This window comes from Nycticebus coucang, chromosome 13, assembly GCF_027406575.1.
Source record: "Nycticebus coucang isolate mNycCou1 chromosome 13, mNycCou1.pri, whole genome shotgun sequence".
In the NCBI taxonomy this organism is placed as follows: Eukaryota; Metazoa; Chordata; class Mammalia; order Primates; family Lorisidae; genus Nycticebus; species Nycticebus coucang.
In genome coordinates, this window is record NC_069792.1 from 102,891,379 (window position 1) to 102,913,117 (window position 21,739).

The following is a 21,739-nucleotide window of genomic DNA, read 5'->3' on the forward strand; positions in this document are numbered from 1 at the left end:
AATTTCATTTCTAATATACAAATTATTTCAAATACCAAAGAAGTAACTTGTTGAATGATCATCTATTAACATCAATCATATTACAAATAAAGGCACATCCTGCAGATGTCTTCGTAGTTGCATTTCTTGATGGAACGAACACCTTTTGGTTTTTGATAGTCTGTAAGTTCATATGATACTTCCAATATGTACTTGAATCAATGGCGACAGGGATAAATTTTATATTTATGTAAAAAAACTATTATTTTAACAAAACAATGTGTAGAGAAAAAAAACCTTCAAATTATTTCAAATCGAATCGCAAGGATATTCCTCTGGCCAGGTGTGTTAGCTCACGCCTGTAATCCCAGCCCTTGGGAAGCTGAGGCGGGTTGATTGCCCAAGCTCACGAGTTCCAGACCAGCCTGAGCAAGAGCAAGACTCCTTCTCTAAAAAAATTTCCCAGGGGCTCGGCACCTGTGGCTCAAATGGCTAAGGCACCAGCCACATACATCTGAGCTGGCGGGTTTGAATCCAGCCCAGGCCCGCCAAACAACAATGATGACTGCAACCAAAAAATATCCGGGCGTTGTGGTGGTCACCTGTGGTCCCAGCTACTTGGGAGGCGGAGGCAGGAGAATCGCTTGAGCCCAGGAGCTAGAAGTTACTGTGAGCTATGATGCTACTGCACTCTACCCAGGGCAACAAAGTAAAACTCTGTCTCAAAAAAAAAAAAAAAAAGGAATTTTCCTCTTAGTGGTCTAGTGATCAAGAAGCCATTTTTAAAGCACTTACATCCTAACACAACAGTGTATTTCTTTTTCTAATTTTTTTTCTAGAGATAGGTCTCTTTCTGTCACCTGAGCTAGAGTACTGTGGCATCAGCCTAGCTCAGTGCAGCCTCCAACTCCTGGTTTGAAGAATCCTCCTGCCTCAGCCTCCTCAATAGCTGGGTCTACAGGTGCCTGCCACCCCTCCCAGCTGATCTTTTCATTTTTTTATAGTGACAGGGTCTCACTGATATTGCTCAGGATGGTCTCAACCACCTGGCCTGAAGCCCTACTTCTTATACAAAAGGGTTTTACTAGTGTTCTGGTTATATTTTAAAACACTGGTTGGACTGACACATAATGAATTACTGATTTTACTATTTAATATGCTCAGCATTTTCATGCAAAATATCAGGTTTTCAGGAATAGATTAGGAGTGTTAGACAAGAGATACCCAAACATGTGCTCTTTGTAGAACACATTCCAAGTGTTATGCAGAAAGTAGTGAATTCTGTTTCTGACAAAAAGCAGATGAAGTAATCTGTGCCCTATCAAATGCTTCCTGATGCCAGGGATTTACTAAACACAGATAAATTCAAATAAGCTACCACTAGATTGTATTTTCTGACTGAGACCCTGCCCAGTTTCATACCATGGATCAACAGAAGGCAGTTTACATGTCACTCGCACACAGGCGCCGAGCCCCTGGGAAATTTTTTTAGAGATGTTCTTGCTCAGGCTGGTCTGGAACTCGTGAGCTACATTTCAACACAGATTTAGCAAAAAACAACAAAAAAATGTTGAAGTGTTGCAGTAAAATGTTTTCCTAATAAACAACCACCAAGACAGATAAGCATCCCACAAAGTATTTTCATATTAACCTGAATTTTTGGCGCCATCCTGCTGTCAACGTGGGACATCTCCAAATGCTCTGCTACAGCTGTTTCACTTCCTCAGGTCTGAGTGTGCGAGAACATGCTCACTGCACTCTGTGTACAAAGGCATTACTCCATTTCTCTTTCTTACATACAGTGATAAAATTAATACTCCACTAGGTATTTCTATTTCAGTTATCTTTGTATTCATCCTATCAGGTACAAAATTCAAAACACGGGCGGCGCCTATGGCTCAGTCAGTAAGGCGCTGGCCCCATATACTGAGGGTGGCGGGTTCAAACCGGCCCCGGCCAACTGCAACCAAAAAATAGCCGGGCGTTGTGGCGGGCGCCTGTAGTCCCAGCTACTCGGGAGGCTGAGGCAAGAGAATCGCCTTAAGCCCAGGAGTTGGAGGTTGCTGTGAGCTGTATGAAGCCACGGCACTCTACCGAGGGCCATAAAGTGAGACTCTGTCTCTACAAAAAAAAAAAAAAATTCAAAACATAATTTTTTCTTTTTTTTTTTTTTTTGAGACAGTCTCAAGTTGCCACCCTTGGTAGAGTGCCATGGCATCCATCACAGCTCACAACAACCTCAAACTCTTGGGCTTACAAGATCCTCTTGCCTCAGCCTCCCAAGTAGCTGGGACTACAGGCGCCCACAACACCTGGCTATTTTTTGTTGCAGTTGTCATTGTTGTTTAGCTGGCCCAGGCTGGCTCGAACCCACCAGCTTCAGTGTACATGGCGCCGTAACCACTGTGCTAGGGGCGGGCGCGGAGTCAAAACACAATTTTTTCTTTTTTTCTCTTTTTTTTTTCTTTTGGCCGGGGCTGGGTTTGAACCTGCCACCTCCAGCATATGGGACCGGTGCCCTACTCCTTGAGCCACAGGCGCCACCCAAAACACAATTTTTTCAACAAGACATTTTTTTAAGGCCAGGCATGGTGGCTCACCCCTATAATCCCAGCACTCTGGGAGGAAGAGGCCGGTGGATTACCTGAGCTCGAGAGTTGGAGGGCAGCCTGAGCAAGAGAGAGACCCCCCATCTCTAAAAATAACCAGGCATTGTGGCAGGGCACCTGTAGTCCCAGCTACTTGGGAGGCTGAGGCAAGAGGATCACTTGAGCCCAAGAGTTTGAAGTTTCTATGAGCTACAGCGCCACAGCACTTTACCGAGGGTGAAAAGGTGAAACTCCATCTCAAAAAAAAAAAAAGAAAAGGCGGGTGGTGCCTGTGGCTCAGAGGGTAGGGCGCCAGCCCCATATGCCAGAGGTTGAGGGTTCAAACCCAGCCCTGGCCAAAAAAAAAAAGAAAAGAAAAGGCTCGGTGCCCATAGCACAGTGGTTGCAGCACCAGCCATATACACTGAAGGTGGCAGGTTCAAACCTGGCCCAGGCCAGCTAAACAATGACAAGTGCAACAAAAAATAGCTGGGCATTTAGCGGGCGCTTGCAGTCCCAGCTGCTTGGGAGGCTGAGGCAAGAGAATCACTTGAGCCCAAGAATTTGAGGTTGCTGTGAGCTGTGATGCCACAGCACTCTATTGAGGGCAACATAGTGAAACTCTGTCTCAAAAAAAAAAGACATTTTTCAATTTTAAGAGACACATCCAAGGCTTTGAAGATGCCCATCCTCATCAAGCAGCACCTCAGATCTCCTGTATCTGTGGGGCCCTGGACAGTCTCAATACACCTGGACCCACTTTCATACCACTCTTGCAGGGATGTTCTGGGAGGTGGTGTCTGAGAGGTTTCATCTGTGCCACAGCATCACAGGTGGAAAGGCCATACTGGCTCCCAGCTCCCAGTTGAAGGGCCCCACGGTGCTGGTCATCAACTCTGAAGCCAGCAAAAAGAGAGGGAGGGAGACGAGGGAGGGGAAAGGGTAGGGGAAAGGCTATCATACTAACTTTTTGTAGTCAGGCACCATCACACCTGTGATCCCAGCACTCCGGAAGGTCGAGGCAGGACAATACATTAAGCTCAGGAGTTGGAGACCAGTCTAAGCAAGAGTAAGACTCTGTCTCTACAAAGAAAAGAAAAATTAGACAGGTGTGGTGTTGCATGCCTATAGACCCAGCCACTTAAGAGGCTGAGGCAGGAGGATGGCTTGAGCCTAGGAGTTCAAGGCTATAGGAGCTATAATTGGGCCACTGTACACTAGCCAGGGTGAACTCAAGATCCTATCTCAAAAGAGGCAAATAAATAAAATAACAAAAATTAACTCTTTATGGAATATTGTAAAACCAGCTGCTATAATCTGTCAACTTGGAAGCAAAGCAACATGGAGAGGCAGGGACTGGAGAGGCAGAACACAGGCCACCCACAGGCCAGTGACCAAACCAGACCCCAAGGGCCCTGCCTGTGCCCAGCTGGCACAGCCACTAAGTAAGAGCACAGTGACCTTGCAGCCACAGGCCTCCAGCTCAGCCCAAGCTCACACACGCCCTCTGTACCTGCCCTGGTCCCTGTCTCCCCAGCACCACCCAAGTTCCACATGCGCCATCACCCCAGGACCTGCCCATGATGCTGCACGCCCTGTACACTGCCCCCAGCTCACACTCGGCCTTTGTGGGGCTCCTCAAGAGCACAGCCTAAAATCTGAACAGGGCTCTATTCAGGAAACCAATGAGAAGGAGGAAAAGCTGACCCAGGGTCCCCCCAGCTCCTGCCACAGACAAGACTGGCCCTGCAGCAACACAGAAGTGTCCCCTGAGATGGAGGCAGATGTATATATCTACTGGCGCTGTCCCCCACTAACGGTCCCGAGGCGTACCTGTGAGACCTTACTACAGCGGGACAGGGAACCTGCACAGGAGGATGGCACCTGCCATGGGCTCCGGGACAACAGACACAACCCACTGCTCTCACCCTCAGCCCCTCAACCCTTTAGATCACAAACCCAAACCTGGAAGGCCAACGCTTCTCAGAACACATCCAGGCTACAGAGCCCTGAGCAAGAGGTGTGTCCTATTTCATGCTGCTACATTGGTTATGGCAACAACTAGAAACTTAAACCCATACAAGTGTCTTCCTGATCCTCAGAAAGCTCACACTACAGCTCACCCTCCCCGTCTTTCCGTCGTAGTAAACCTCCTCCTGAGGGGCTTCCTCCTCTCAGCAAACACTTCCTAGTCCCCACATATTAAGAATAGCAGCCCAATGGCGGTGCTCATAGCTCAGCCGGTGGGGCGCCGGCCACATATACCGAGGGTGGCAGGTTCGAACCTGGCCCAGGCCAGCTAAACAATGACAACTGCAACCAAAAAAAATATTCAGGCGTTGTGGTGGGCACCTGTAATCCCAGCTACTTGGGAAGCTGAGGCAAGAGAATAGCTTAAGCCCAAGAGTTAGAGGTTGCTGTGAGCTGTAACTCCATGGCACTCTACCAAGGGCGACAAATTAAGTCTCTGTCTTTTTTTTTTTTTTTTTTGAGACAGAGTCTCACTATGTTGCCCTGGGTAGAGTGCTGTAGCGTCACAGCTCACAGCAACTTCCAACTCTTGCCTCTGCCTCCCAAGTATCTGGGACTACAGGCGCCAGCCACAATCCCCAGCTATTTTTTTGGTTGTAGTTGTCATTGTTGTTTGGCAGGCCCAGGCTGGATTCGAACCTGCCAGCTCTGGTATATGTGGCTGGCACCTTAGCTGCTTGAGCTACAGGTGCTGAGCCAAGACTCTGTCTTAAAAAAAAAAAAAAACTGGAAACTCATGCAGAAGGCACAGAGAAGCGAAAGCAAGATGCCATGCCATGGGGTGGAGGCCAAGCACACATCCCACAGTGCCCAAGAGAAGGAGACGGAGACAATGAGAACACTGTTTCAGAGCAAAGGCACTGCCCAGGCACCAGGTCAGGGTCTGAGAAAGTGAGTTCCCCTCTAGACTAGCTGCCACAAAGGACTCAGCATCCCAAAAGCAGCCAGAGTACAAGACTGTGATGGGAACAAAACGTGCGCTCTGACTCCTGCACCCTGTTTCTGTGGACAGCAGAGGCCCGACTTCCCTTCCTTGATCATGGCAGGCCCAGACAAGTCAAGCCTGGTAAATACAACGTGGGAAAACACTTGGCCTCAGAGGTCAGGCTGGAGAGGACACACTGGTGACCCTGAGGCCACCATGCTGGGACAGCCCCAGGGGACAATGAGCACCAGCAGTGCCTCCAGCTGCCCAGCCCCATACATGGAGAGCGAAGGGACCCTCCCCTAGCCTCCCAGTCCTGACTGCAGCCTCAGGAGACCCCATGCCAAGCTGCTCCTGAACTCTCCATCCACAGAAACCATGAGAGATGACAATACACAATTGTTCAGGACCCTAAATTCTGAGGCAATTTATTTATTTATTTTTTTTTTTAGAGACAGAGTCTCACTGTACCGCCCTTGGTAGAGTGCCGTGGCGTCACACGGCTCACAGCAACCTCTTAACTCTTGGGCTTACGCGATTCTCTTGCCTCAGCCTCCCGAGTAGCTGGGACTACAGGCGCCCGCCACAACGCCCGGCTATTTTTTATTTTTTTTTTTTTGTTGTTGTTGTTGCAGTTTGGCCGGGGCCGGGTTTGAACCCGCCACCCTCAGCATATGGGGCCGGCGCCCTACTCACTGAGCCACAGGCGCCGCCCCTGAGGCAATTTATTATACAGCAATATTAACTAGAACCATTTTTTACAAAGAAAAAGCAGTCAAAGTTGTATCAGATTTCACCACTCAGAAACTCTCACTATAAAAACTACTAAAGGATTCATTCCAGAAAGAAAATAGCCTGGAGGGCAGCGCCTGTGGCTCAGTGAGCAGGGCGCCAGCCCCATATACCGAGGGTGGCGGGTTCAAACCCAGCCCCGGCCAAACTGCAACCAAAAAATAGCCGGGCGTTGTGGCAGGCGCCTGTAGTCCCAGCTGCTCGGGAGGCTGAGGCAAGAGAATCGCGTAAGCCCAAGAGTTAGAGGTTGCTGTGAGCCGTGTGACGCCACGGCACTCTACCCGAGGGCGGTACAATGAGACTCTGTCTCTACAAAAAAAAAAAAAAAAAGAAAGAAAATAGCCTGGAGACAATGCTGAGCAGTGAGAGGGACCAATATCATTGAACTCAATTACTGACTGTTCAGAGGCTTTTCTGTACTGAAAGGTAGAGCGAGCTTCACTACATGATAATAATAAGGAAGACAACCCAGGAGGACAGTAGCCAACGGCTATCACAGAGAGGAAGCAAATTAAATTTGAACACAAATTAAATTTGAACACAAAAGAAGCCCGAGAGTTTGAGGTCGCTGCCACAGCACTCTACCAAAGGTGACAAAGTGAGACTCTTTTTCTTTTGCAGTGTTTTTTTTTTTTTGGCTGGGGCTGGGTTTGAACCAACCACCTCTGGTGTATGAGGTCAGCATCCTACTCCTTTGAGCCACAGGCACCACCCAAGACTCGTCTCAAAAAAAAAAAAAAAAAGGGAGGGGGCAGTGCCTGTGGCTCAGTGAGTAGGTCACCCGCCCCATATACTGAGGTTGGCAGGTAGGAACCCAGCCCTGGCAAAACTGCAGCAACAAAAGAAAAATAGCCAGGCATTGTGGCTGGCACCTGTAGTCCCAGCTACTCAGGAGGCTGAGGCAAGAGAATTGCCTAAGCCCAAGAGGTGGAGGTTACTGTAGCTGTGACGCCAGAGCACTCTACCGAGGGCAACAAAAAGTGAGACACTTGGGTGGGGCCTATGGCTCAATGGGTAGGGTGCCGGCCCCATATACCGAGTGGAGGGTTCGAACCAGGCCCTCGCCAAACTGCGACAAAAAAATAGCTGGGTGTTGTGGCAGGCACTTATAGTCCTAGGTACTGGGAGGTTGGGACAAGAGAATCGCCTAAGCCCAGCAGCTGGAGGTTGCTGTGAGCTGTGATGCTACGACACTCTACCAAGGATGATAAAGTGAGACTCTGTCTCTAAAAAAAAAAGGGGCGGCGCGGCTCAGCGCCTGTGGCTCAAGCAGCTAAGGCGCCAGCCACATACACTTGAGGTGGCGGGTTCAAATCCAGCCCGGGGCCTGCCAAACAACAATGACAGCTGTAATCAAAAAAAATAGCTGGGCGTTGTGGCGGGCGCCTGTAGTCCCAGCTACTTGGGAGGCTGAGGCAAGAGAATCGCTTAAGCCCAGGAGTTGGAGGTTTCTGTGAGCTAAGATGCCATGGCCCTCTACCCAGGGTGACAGCTTGAGGCTCTGTCTCAAAAAAAAAAAAAAACAGGGTGGCGCCTGTGACTCAAAGGAGTGGGGCGCTGGCCCCATATGCCGGAAGTGGCAGGTTCAAACCCCAGCCCCAGACAAAAACTGAAAAAAAGAAAAATGAGATTCTGTCTCTAAAAAAAAAGGGCGAAAGGAGGGAGGGGAGGCGGGAGGGGGGAAAGGAAAGAGAGAGAAAGGAAGAGGGAGGGAGAGAGAAAGACAGACAAGAAAGCAGGCAAGCTCCCAGGCTCAAGTGATCCTCTTGCCTCAGCCTCCCTAATAGCTGGGACTACAGGTGCCCACCACAACACCTGGCGAGTTTTTCTACTTTTAGTAGAGATGAGGTCACGCTTTTGCTCAGGCTGGTCTTCTAACTCCTGACCCCAAGTAAGCCTCCTGTCTTAACCTCCTAGAATGCTGACATTACAGATGTGAGCCAGGGCACCTGGACAGGAGAACACATTTGTAAATTGTATCTAATAAAGAACTTGTGTACACAATGTATGAAGATCATATACCTCAGTAATAATGCATTTAAAATACATTAGATTTACGTAAATCTAAGAATAACATCATATAAATTCTGAAGTTTTTCTTTTTTTTTTTTTTTTTTGGCCGGGGCTGGGTTTGAACCCGCCAACTCCGGCATGTGGGACCGGCGCCCTCCTTGAGCCACAGGCACCACCCAATTCTGAAGTTTTTCATAAAGAAAATGAATGGATGAAGCTGGATCTAGACAAGCCCATCCATTTCCCCAAATGCACACTGACTCTGCAGGTGGGGCTTAAGCTGAGAAATGCCACCTTCAGAGACAGGCCAAGCCCTGCACAGCGCAAACAGCCCCCTGCCGCATCCCTGCTGACACCCAGGTGCCTGCTCATCCTGCCTCACACTGGAGACTCTAGTCACAAAGAGCTGCCGGCAGCTGGCGACACCTGCTGGTTCCTGCCTCTGTACCCTGTCCACCTGAGGTGTTCTATTCTTGTGCCTGGTTAACAGCCTCCCTTAGCCACTGATACCCCTCATTTCTAAGTAAGACACTCCTTCAGAAAGTCTAGACTCTGTAATCTTCCAACAACCCTCCAGGCTGGGCACCCTAGGGGCTCCCAAAGACCCGAAGCACACGGCCACCACTGATGTCCATGAGCTGTCAAAGCAACCCACCTGCACCAGAGGCCTGGCCTATCTCTTCTATCTCAGGACACCTGGCTGGCAATTCCAGATGACAGGAAGCCTGGGAGCAGGATGAGTGTAAGTGGGCCTGGGAACACAGAACCAGACTTCAGAGTTCCCTGCCAGGCCGAGGAGAAGGGCTCTGCCTGAGTGAGGTCCATCCTAGGACCCACATTATTCCCAGACATGCCTGAATGGGCATGCGGTGGGACCCCACAGCATTACCCCCTCTGAGCTTTTAGGAGCAGAGGTTATTTCTGGTACTTACAGTCAGGAGAAATAGGAATTTTCATGGCACAGCTGAATTCTGAATACACAATAAAAGACCAATACCATGATAATTAAATAGAAAAACAATATAGTTTCAGAGGCTGCTCATGTTTATTAGTAATACATGCAGCATGCAATGTGGCACAAAAATTATGTGAGATCTGTGAGCTGGAGAAACCTATGGCTTCAGTACAACCCTGACTGCTAGGAAGAACACACTGGGCCCCCACAGAAATCCCAGAGAATGGTTAATAGAGAGCCACAAATATTACTATAAAACTCAACCCATGACAGAAGCATCAGCCTCTGTGTCAGATGAATGCTGGTACCTCTAGGAGCTTAAAGAAAGGAACAAGAGAAAAAGCAAGAAAAGAGGAAAGGAGCATGGGAAGAAAGGAAAATACACTTGAATACTGCTGGGCAGACAGGGCCCTGTGCCTGTGTCCCAACACCACGGCCAGACAGTTGTCCCACCCATACCTCACTCCTGCCCACAGTGCTGTTGGCTATACCCCTGTCTGTCTTGTCTTAGACCAGCCTGCAGGGAGACAGAAAAGTGCTCTGTTGGCTCATCAGCCTCTACTGTTGAAATCAATTTTTTTTAAATCTTATATAACACTCAGTAATTTATAGAATCCACTGAAACTCAGTCATGCTTTGGTCTCATAACAACCTCGAACGATAAACAGAGAAGTCCCTGACCTGCACATGAAAGCAGAGGCCGACATGAGCAAGGGACCTACCTAGGATCAGCCACATAACCAGTCTGTGACGGAGTCCAAGTTTAACTCAAGTCTTCTGCACTAAGACCAGCATTCAACTTGCCACAGCCTGAGGTCTCAGAAACTGATCTACGACTAACACCTCCTAACCAGCCCCCAGGACTGTGTCTATATCAAAGCCTTTGGAGGCACCAAGCCTCCCAACTCCTACCTGGGAATGTCCCCCTCTAAAAAATCCTAGTCACTGTTGTTTTTGGTTCTTTTGCTGGCCTGATATTGTAGTGTTCAAATCACTGTTGTTTTTATCAGCTCCATTGAGATACGATACCCACACCATACAATTCACCCATTTTAAGTGTACAACTTCAGACTATTTTTAGCACATTGATGGACATGTACCTTCTTTTCTTTCTTTTTTCTTTTGAGACAGAGTCTGACTTTGTCACCCTCCCTAGAGTGCTGTGGCATCATAGCTCACAGCAACCTCAAACTCTTGGGCTCAAGTGATTCTCTTGCCCCAGCCTCCCAAGTAACTAGACTACAGGCGCTGCCACAACACTCAGCTATTTTTATAGACGGGGGGTGGGGGGTGGGTCCTCACTCTTGCTCAGGCCGGTCTCCAACGTGTGAGCTCAAGCAATCCACCTGCCTTGGCCTCCCAGAATGCTGGGATTACAGGTGTGAGCCACAGCACTGGCCAATTTCAGGATATTTTCACTACCCTAACAAGACTCCACACCCTTTGGCTGTCACCTCCAGCCCCTGGCAACTACTCCTCTACTTTCGGTCTCTATGGATTTGCCTCTTCTGGACACTTCACATAAATGGAATCATAAGGCATGTGCCTGGTTCCTTTCACTCAGCATATTTTTAAGGCTCATCCATGTTACAAAATGAATCAGTTACTTACTCCTTTTTATTGCAAATAACATCCCATCATTATGGGCAGACCACATTTTGTCCATTCATCAGTTGAACAACACCTGGGTAATTTCCACTTTTCAGCTACTATAAATACTGCCGCTGTAAACACTCATGGATGTGTGTATTCCTAGTCTCTCTTAGCCGTATGAACACACAAAAGGTGAACAAATTTCCAAAAATTGAGAAAAACTGGGTTAAGAGAAACTCTTTAACCCAACCTACTATATTATTTAAAAATAGAGAAATAATTAGGAGAAACAAATGACCAAAGGAGGTGCAGAGTTAAAGACAGTAAAAGACAAGGTCAAAATCTGATGTAACAGAAAAGTGATTAAAAGAGGTGCTGTTCCTAGGGTGGGGCTACAGGACTTTCATCCAACTGCAAAGCACTCTACCTGCTGCCATATAATTACGCCCGAATTACAGCGGTTGCATGATGCAGAGCACTGGAAAATGTACTAATATGGAACAACTTCTCAAATATAATTGAAAAGGGCAATGGAAGAAGAAAAAGAATGCCTGCGTAGTTACAAAGTATCCCCAGAAGGAGACACAAGAAGCTGGTCAGGCAGAGCCTCCAGGGGAACCAGACTTCACTGTGCACCCTTTGTACTTCTGAACTATGTGAATATATTATCTGTTCAAAAATAAATAAAACTTTTTAGGAAGCCAAAAACAAAAAAAGAAGGATCTATGAGAATCAAAAAATTTATGCTAGGAAAGCAAGCTATGAGAGGCTCTGGGCAGACGGAAGCAACCAACGTGGTAGACTCGCTCTGCTCCTGCCTCAACCATCCTCTTTGTGGGCCACTCCCCATCCTAAATCCAACGATTTTCACTTAAGCCAATGCTCAAAGAAAATGTTGCAACATGCAACAAGACGTTAAGAACACAATGTGTCTGTTGCCCTCAAGGACTTCTCACAGTGTTAGGGAGAAGCCCTTGATGGGCAGGAGGGGTCAGAAAGGGACACCCTAAGGTAGCCTGAGCCCTAGTCAGGAGAAGGAGATGACCACAACTCAAGGCCTGGCCCAGTGGCCACTTCACGGTGTTACTGCAGAACAAAGTGGGCTGGGGGCTTGCAAGGCTGTAGGCACCGCTCAGGGGTCACAGGGAGCCAGGGAGGGGCCACGCAGTGCAGCAGCAGCCTGAGCACCATGCCAGGCACTGCGGAGTTCAACAGCATCCTGGCTAACTCTCCCAGCTGGGACAACTAAAAATATCTCCAGATATTGACAAATTTCAAGGGGTGTCAGCCCAACTGAGGCCACTGTTCTGCATACATCACCTGAGCAACTATGTGGAAGAGACGGCGTGGAATTCAAGGCTGATGCACAGCCTAGTGCAAAAAGGACATGGCCCTATGTAGGCAGCAAAGCCCTGGGAACACAGAGGGGATGGATCTGATCCTTATTCAGGAAATACAATTAGCAAGACCAGATTTGGTGGTTGTGGGGAGGACCTAGGATACCAAGCTTTTAGGAAGTAACCAAGTATATGATGGCTTCAAAGTACTAGGGCTGAGGCCAGAAGCAAAGGGTCTGAGACGCCTCTGGAGCTCAAAAGTACGGTGCTGGCTCCAGTGTCTGGCTGCTCATTCACCCCTCAGTGAGATCACCCAGATAGCACAAAGCAGCCTCATTTACTGTCTTGGGGGGATTGTGGTACTGTCTCCCTCTTAAGTTTATCAGGCCCTGCTCTGGCTCATAGAACCTAAGCTGCCACCAAAGTCGAAGCTTGAAAAGACACTAAGTTTCTGTCACTCTTTGCTATGAAGGGCATGTCCCAAATAAGGGCCGGTCCTGGGTCTAGAAATAAAAACTTGGAAAAGAGTCACAAACAAACGAAACATGAATAAGAAATAAATCTCTGTTATTGTAAGCCACTGGATGGTGGGCTGTTACTGTGATGTCCCTAGAGAAAGCTGCCCTCCAACATGGATTTCTTCTGCCTTCTCCAACCCCTCCTATGTGACACTATTGATTAAATCTCCCTAAGCACGGCCAGTCAAGGAGGCTCACACCTGTAACCCCAGCACTCTGGGAGGCTAATGCAGGACTGATTGAGGATAGGAGTTGGAGACCAGCAACATAGTAAGACCACATTACTGGCTCGGTGCCTGTGGCTCAAGCAGCTAAGGCACCAGCCACATACACTGGAGCTGGCAGGTTCAAATCCAGCCCGGGACCACCAAACAACAACGATAACTACAACCAAAGAATAGCAGGGCATTGTGGTGGTCACCTGTAGTCCCAGCTACTTGGGAGGTGAGCCCAGGAGTTTGAGGTTGCCGTGAGCTTTGATGCCATAGCACTCTACCCAGGGCGACAGCTTAAGGCTCTGTCTTAAAAAAAAAAAAAAAAAAAAAAAGACCATCTTACTGCAAAATTGTTTTTTAATTTTTATTTTTAATTTAAAAAATCCAGGCATGATAACCCACACCTGTAGTGCCAGGTACTCTAGCATCTGAAGGATTATTTGAACCAAGAAATTTGAGGCTCCAGTGAGCTATAATTAGGCCACTATACTTTAGTCTGGGTGACAAAGTAAGATCTTATCTCTAAAAAAGTAAAATAAGGGGTGGCACCTGTGGCTCAAGAGGGTGGGGTGCCAGCCCCATATGCTGGAGGTGGCGGATTCGGGCCTAGCCCGGGCCAAAAACTGCAAAAAGAAAAAAAAAAAAAAAGATAAAAAAGTAAAATAAAATAAATAAATAATTAAAAAAAAAAAAAAAAACTCAGGCGGTGCCTGTGGCTCAAGGAGTAGGGTGCCAGTCCCATGTGCCGGAGGTGGTGGGTTCAAACCCAGCCCTGGCCAAAAACCACAAAAAAAAAAAAAAAAAAAAAAAAACTCCTGGCTGGACATGGTGGCTCACATCTATAATCCCAGCACTCCGGGAGGCTAAGGTGGGAGGATGCTTGAGTTGGGCCCAAGAATCTGAGGTTGCTGTGAGCTGTAATGACACTATAGCACTCTACCCAGGGTAATGAAGTGAGATTCTGTCTCAAAAAGAAAAAAAAAGTCTTTATCAAGACATCCCTCACTCGGGTGGCACCTGTGGCTCAGTGAGTAGGGCGCCGGCCCCATATGCCAAGGGTGGCGGGTTCAAACCCAGCCCCCGCCAAACTGCAACAAAAAAATAGCTGGGCGTTGTAGTGGGCGCCTGTAGTCCCAGCTGCTCGGGAGGCTGAGGCAAGAGAATCGCGTAAGCCCAAGAGTAGAGGTTGCTGTGAGCCGTGTGACGCCACGGCACTCTACCCGAGGGCGGTACAGTGACACTCTGTCTCTACAAAAAAAAAAAAAAAAAAGACATCCCTCACTCACAAACCTGCAGTAACTCCCTATTTGCTAGAGAATTAAAATCTGAAGTCTTTAACCTGAATCAAAAGTCCTTCCCATTATGACCCTTATGTTATCTTATTCTTTATATAACTTCTAAGCACCTAGAAGCCACAAAACTGACTTATCTTTGCTCCCTAAAATTGAAACACTCTACCTGCAATGCTCCTGCACACGATTCTCCTCCACTCACACCCCGAGTAAGGCTCAGCTCAAAGACTGCCTCTTGCTTGAAGTGCCACCTTCCTCCTGACACTGCTGCAGCCCCACAATCATTTCCCCTCTCAACTTCCAGAACAAAACTTCTGCAAATGTGTCACTGCAAATAGTTTAGGCTTTGTGTGCCTTATAGCCTCTGTCATAGCTAGTCAATTCTGCGAAATAGCCACAGACAATGCAAAAATAATTAGGTGTGGCTGTTTCACTAAAACTTTTTTTTTTTTTTTTCAGTTTTTTTTGGGCCGGGGCTGGGTTTGAACTTGCCACTTCCGGCATATGGGGCCAGAGCCCTACTCCTTTGAGCCACAGGTGCGCTCCTAAAACTTTATTTACAATAACAAGCAAGGATAATCTGCCCATGGGCTATGGGTTACTGACCCTTGGCAGAAAGGCTCATATCCTTAGCACACCTTTCAAACTCCCTGGAAAACTGTGCATTGCATATCTGTGACATTATGCAGAACTGAGTATAAATTAGATGTTCAGTTTTAAAAGTACTAAATAAACAATACTTGGGAAACATTTGTATAGAAGACAGTATTTTTCAAGCATTCCTAATACTGATTATGGTTTCCCCATAGAATTGTAAAACCTGGGCGGCGCCTGTGGCTCAGTCGGTAAGGCGCCGGCCCCATATACAGAGGGTGGCAGGGTCAAACCAGGCCCCGGCCAAACTGCAACCAAAAAAAAGCTGGGCGTTGTGGTGGGCACCTGTAGTCCCAACTACTGGGGAGGCTGAGGCAAGAGAATCGCTTAAGCCCAGGAGTTGGAGGTTGCTGTGAGCTGTGTGAGGCCACGGCACTCTACCGAGGGCCATAAAGTGAGACTCTGTCTCTACAAAAAAAAAAAAAGAATTGTAAAACCTAGAAAGAAAATAGCCGGCCATTGTGGCGGGCACCTGTAGTCCCAGCTACTAGGCAGGCTAAAGCAAGAGAATTGCTTAAGCCCAAGAGTTGGAGGTTGCTGTGAGCTGTGACGCCACAGCACTCTACCAAGGGCAACATAGTGAGACTGTGTCAAAAAAAAAAAAAAAAGAGCATGAGATAGGGGTCTCTAATAAAAATAGAAAAACTAGGGGGCAGCACCTGTGGCTCAAAGGAGTAGGGCACCGGCCCCATATGCCGAAGGTGGAGGGTTCAAACCCAGCCCAGGCCAAAAACTGCAAGGAAAAAAAAAAAGAAAAACTAACCAGAGGTGGTAGCAAGCACCTATAATCCCAGCTACTTGGGAGGCTGAAGCAAGAAATATTACTTGAGGCTCAGGCTCAGAACCCATAGCACAGTGGTTACATTGTCAAACACACAACTAGGCTGGCAGTCTGAACCAGGCCCAGAGCCAGCTAAGTAGCAATGACAACTACAACAAAAAATAGCCAGGCATTGTGGCAGCGGCAGCACCTATAGTCCCAGCTACTTGGGAGGCTGAGGCAAGAGAATTGCTTAAGCCCAAGAGTTGGAGGTTGCTATGAGCTGTGACATAATGAAACTATGTCTCAAAAAAGAAAAGAAATATCACTTCAGGTGGGCGGGGTGGCTCATTCTGTAATCCCAGCACTTGGGAGGCTGAGGTGGGTAGATTGCCTGAGCTCACAGATTGGAGACCAGCCTGAGACAGAGCCAGACCTCATCTCTAAAAATAGTCGGGCATTGTGGTGGGCACCTGTAGTCCCAGCTACTTGGGAAGCTGAGGCAAGAAAATCGCTTGAGCCCAAGAGTTTGAGGTTTTTATGAGCTGTGACACCACGGCACTCTACCAAGGGCTACAAAGCAAGACTGTCTCAAAAGAAAAAAAAAAAAAGAAAGAACGAACGAAAGAAATATCACTTCAGCCAGGAGTCTGAGGTCACTATGAGCTGTGACTCCATGGCACTCAACCTGTGACGACAGAGTAAAATTCTGTCTCAAAAAAAAAAAAAAGTCACGGGTGGCGTCTGTGGCTCAACTGAGTAGGGCACCGGCCCCATATGCCAGAGGTGGCGGGTTCAAACCCAGCCCCGGCCAAAAAAAAAAGTCACAAATCTCAAAAGATTCTTCTTAAGGTAGAAGGGTATTCCCTAGTCCTTATGTCACAGTATAAACAAGAAGAGATAAAGTTTTCTAAGGTAAATTTGAGAGACCTAGGGAGGAGATGACCAGATCTGAGAAGGATCATGGGGAATTTTCCCACTTTGTTCTAAAGCGAGTTAAGTCTTACTTCTTTCAACAGTTTAGCAAAGCAAAATGTTGAACATTCTCACTTTACTTACTTTTAATAAATTATCTTTTCTATTACAAGGATAATACTGTGAAGTATAACAACAATGGCTTTGGCAATTTAATTCATGAAGCACTACCCAGGCACTGCTTTAAATCTCTTACCTGTCAACAATAACCCTATCTAACCCCATGGATAGTAAGTATTATGCATTTTTTTCCTCTAAGAATCTTTCTTTCCTTTTCCTTCCTTCCCTTTTTTCCGAGACAGACTCTGTTTTTGTTTTGAGATGGAGTCTCACTATGTTGCCCTCGGTAGAGTGCTATGGCGTCATAGCTCACAGCAATCTCCAACTCTTGGGCTTAAGCGGTTCTCTTGCCTCGGTCTCCCAAGTAGCTGGGATGACAGGCACCTGCCACAGCGCCTAGCTAGTTTTTGTTGCAGTTGTCATTGTTGTTTAGCTGGCCTGGGCCGGGTTTAAACCCGCTAGCCTCTGTGCATGTGGCTGGTGCCACACCACTGTGCTACAGGCACAGAGCTTTGAGACAGAATCTTACTCTATCACCCAGGCTAGAGTGCTGTGATGTCAGCATAGCTCACAACAACCTCAAACCCCTAGGGCTCATGCAGTCCTCCTGCCTCAGCCTCCCAAGTAGCTGGGACTACAGGCCCCTAGCTAATTTTTCTTTTTTTTTTTCTTTTTTCTTTTGTTTTTTTTTTTAATTTTTCTATTTTTAGTAGAGAATGGTTCTCACTCTTGCTCAGGCAGGTCTTAAACTCCTGAGCTCAAGTGATCCTCCCACACTGGCCACCCAGAGTGGTAGGATTACAGGTGCGAGCCAGTGTACCAGGCCTCTCTAAGAATATTTCTTTTTTTTTTTTTTTTTTTTTTTGTAGAGACAGAGTCTCACTGTACTGCCCTCGGGTAGAGTGCCGTGGCCTCACACAGCTCACAGCAACCTCCAACTCCTGGGCTTAAGCGATTCTCTTGCCTCAGCCTCCCGAGTAGCTGGGACTACAGGCGCCCACCACAACGCCCGGCTATTTTTTGGTTGCAGTTTGGCCGGGGCCGGGTTTGAACCTGCCACCCTCAGTATATGGGGCCGGCGCCTTACTGACTGAGCCACAGGCGCCGCCCTCTAAGAATATTTCTTAAAACAGTTCTATATAGGGCGGCACCTGTGGCTCAAGGAGTAGGGCACCGGTCCCATATGCTGGAGGTGGCAGGGCGGCGCCCGTGGCTCAAGGAGTAGGGCACCGGTCCCATATGCCGGAGGTGGCGGGTTCAAACCCAGCCCCAGCCAAAAACCACAAAAAAAAAAAAAAAAAGTTCTATATAATTATTTATCTAAGTACATGAGTTCTGTTCCTCTTTTACCTTTATAAAGATTTGTTGGGGCGGCACCTGTGGCTCAGTGAGTAGGGCGCCGGCCCCATATGCTGAAGGTGGCGGGTTCAAACCCAGCCCGGGCCAAACTGCAACAAAAACAAAAAAATAGCCGGGCATTGTGGCGGGCGCCTATAGTCCCAGCTGCTGGGGAGGCTGAGGCAAGAGAATCGCGTAAGTCCAAGAGTTAGAGGTTGCTGTGAGCTGTGTGACGCCACGGCACTGTACCCTAGGGCGGTACAGTGAGACTCTGTCTCTACAAAAAAAACAAAAAAAAAAATGATTTGTTGGGTGGTGCCTGTGGCTCAAAGGAGTAGGGCGCTGGCCCCATATACCAGAGGTGGTGAGTTCGAACCCAGCCCCACCAAAAAATAAATAAATAAATGCAGGCGAAAAAAGAAAAAAGGAGAGACAAAGAAAAGGAGGAATAGGGCTGCGCCTGTGGCTCAGTGAGCAGGGCGCCGGCCCCATATACCGAGGGTGGCGGGTTCAAACCCAGCCCCGGCCAAACTGCAACAAAAAAGTAGCCAGGCCTTGTGGCAGGCGCCTGTAGTCCCAGCTACTCAGGAGGCTGAGGCAGGAGAATCGCCTAAGCCCAGGAGTTGGAGGTTACTGTGAGCTGTGTGATGCCACGGCACTCTACCAAGGGCAATAAAGTGAAACTCTGTCTCTACAAAAAAAAAAAAAAAGAAAGAAAAGGAGGAATAAAAGTGGAGTGTGTTTCAAGTAAAAACTAAAAAAAAAAAGATTTGTTTCTCCAAATATGGCCTCAGCTTGCGTGTGTAAAATACCAGAGCCATGCCGGGTATGGTGGCTCACACCTATAATCCCAGCACTTTGGAAGGCCAAGGCAGGTGGATTACCTGAGCTCACGGGTTCCAGACCAGCCTGAGCCACAGCAAGACCTCCTCTGGAAAAACAGCCTGTTGTTGTGGCATCCACCTGTAGTCCCAGCTACTTGGGAGGCTGAGGCAAGAGAACTGCTTAAACCCAAGAGTTTGGGGTTACTGTGAGCTGTAACGCCATAGCACCCTAGCCAGGGCACAGAGTGATACTGTCTCAAGGAACAAAGTGTTTTGTAAGTCTTAATTCACTGAGTCCTCACAACACACCTATTAGGCCAGTATTATTAGTGTTCCCATTTTATACATGAACCAAAGGCACACAGACTTTGCCTAACTAAGACCACAAAGCCAGTAAACTGAAGAGTCACGACTCAAAGGCAGGCAGTCTGGCTCCAGAACTCAGCATCTTGTCCACTTTTCCACTCTGCTCCCTTGACTCTGGGCAAGACAGCTGACTAGACAAAGTGCAGGTAGGGAGGCACCGCCCCTAGTCATTCACTTGCCAGCTCTGAGGGTCACAGAGTCTATGCCCAGGCGCCTGTGGCTCAGTTGGTAAGGCGCCGGCCCCATATACCGAGGGTGGCAGGTTCAAACCTGGCCCCGGCTGAACTGCAACCAAAAAATAGCCGGGCGTTGTGGCGGGCGCCTATAGTCCCAGCTGCTCAGGAGGCTGAGGCAGGAGAATCGCTGAAGCCCAGGAGTTGGAGGTTGCTGTGAGCTGTGTGATGCCACAGCACTCTACCCAGGGCCATAATGTGAAACTCTGTCTCTACAAAAAAAAAAAAAAGACTCCACGGGAGGAGTCTTCTCACTTTACAGTTATACCTCCTATCAAATCTCTTTTCCCTCCCCCGGGGCAGAGAAACACACCTTGCTCATTATGAAAGGGGAGCAGCTTGAAGGAACCACTTGCTATTTACAGACTGCACCCAGGACGCAGTGTTCAATTCCCCCCAGTGGCTTCAAACGACAAATCTCCACATTGTCTGCACCATGGGAAGCACGCAAAGCCTTGCGACTGAAGGCTTTTTAGCAAAGGTCACTGGAGGTTTGGTTAGACCCGTACAACACTGAAGGGGGGAGGAGGCCTAGCTGCATTTCTGAAGGCTGCGCAGCGCCCACAGCAGCTGCTAGTGGGAAGCAGCATGGAACACACCCACAGCTGCCGCGGCTGCATGTTTTAAAATAAAAGACGTCCAGAGCCCCAAGATGCACAGTCTGCCTAGCTCGAGGGCCCTCAGCACCGAACGCTGCCTCCACCCACACTTCTCCTCCACCAGGAAAGCAACCGAGGGATCCCAGCTCCGAAAGACGACCTGAGCGCCCGAGCCTGCAGCCGCCGGCACAGCCGCCAGCCTGTGCCTGCCGCAGAGGCGAGGCCGCAGAGCCCACCGGAGCCCACATCGAACGGACCCGCAGCCAGCCACGACCTGACTTGGAAACGCCCATCGCCACTCCCCAGGAACAAAGCCCGGGCTGCAGGGCAGTGAATGTCCGGCCCCCACTGCCCGCCTATCCAGGGCCGCCCTTCAAGACGCGGCGCTAACCCCTGGTCCAGCGGACGCCCACCTTATACCCACGTCGACTGCGCCCCAGAGCTCAGCCAGGCACACTTGCACTCACACTCACATCTGCCCTCCGCCGGGCACACTCGCACTCACACCCATATCTACCCTCCACCGGGCACACTCGCACTCACATCCACATCTGCCCTCCGCCGGGCACACTCGCACTCACATCCACATCTGCCCTCCGCCGGGCATACTCGCACTCACACCCACCCCCGGGCCGGGAACACTTACACGCGCCCTGGTAGGTTAACACACTCACATTCGGGCTAGGCACACACCCACACCCACACCCACACCCACACACCCCGGGGCAGAGCAGGCTAGCGCGCACTCACACCCACTCAACCCTGCCGCCCGGCCCCACCGCGCGCGCCCTGCCCCCACGCAGCCTTGGCCCCTCGTGCGCTGCGCCCCAAGCCCAGCTGGCCCTGCACACCCATGTCCCCCGCTCCGCGGCCGGCCCGGGGCCCTACCGCCGCTTCGGTCACCGCGGGCCTGGATTTCTCCCGTAGCCGGGACGGAGGCCGCCGCCGAGGCTGGGCCAGGGCCGCCGGGGGCCGCAGCGCCAGCCTCTCCGCCATCTTTCCGGCCCGCGCCGCCCACTGCCCGCCGACCGCGCTCTCACCGGCTAGCTGCGCGCAGACCACACCGCCACAGCCCCACATCCTGGCCCGCGCGCTGCGCGTGAGCCGCCGGTTGCTCCCTCACCGCCACCGCAGCCCCCACCGCCCGCGTCCTCAGTAGCCGCGGCGGCGAGCCCGGTGCGCGGCGGCCGCGCGTCCTCCCGTCACCAAGCGCAACCCCCCGCCTCCGGCTCCGCCCCTGCGCCTGCCCCGCTCGCCGCCAGAGGGCGCCGCCCTGCGGGGTCGCCGTGCTGCGCCTGCGCCTGCGTGCGGCCTGCCGGGAGCTGCAGTCCCGCGGAATATGCGCGCGACGTGCCGGGAGCCACCACCCGCCTCCCACTTCCCTGCCACTGCGAGCGTTGTTCTTAGCGTCTGGCTGGTCTCGGTGTGGTCTGGTTTCCTGAATCTGACATTTTACTTTTCTCCACCTGGAGATATGGCCATTATCGCCTGTAATGTTGGTCTCTAGTCTCGCAATCTCTCCTGTAATGGACTCTTAACTTCTTACTGTTTTTGTCTTTTTCTCTTGGTAACTTCCTCAGCTGCATCTTGACTAGTGCGCCTTTCAGCATTTTCTAATCCGTGTCCAACCTGGTCTTGCAGATGTTACTTATTATTAGTGCCGTACGCATTCTCAGAATGGGACCCGCATTT

At 49.5% G+C, this 21,739-nt stretch overlaps 1 protein-coding gene across 5 annotated transcripts in view; it reads right to left on the reverse strand.

Moving 5' to 3' along the window:
• The window catches only part of ARHGAP39 (Rho GTPase activating protein 39), a 91,263-nt gene extending 70,020 nt beyond the window's left edge, over positions 1-21,243 (reverse strand). For all 5 annotated transcript variants that reach the window (XM_053558170.1, XM_053558169.1, XM_053558168.1 and 2 more), the window contains exon 1: positions 21,088-21,243. The gene's annotated coding sequence lies outside the window, so the exon portion shown is untranslated. The remainder of the gene's footprint in view (positions 1-21,087) is intronic.
• Between the last annotated feature and the right edge of the window lie 496 nt (positions 21,244-21,739).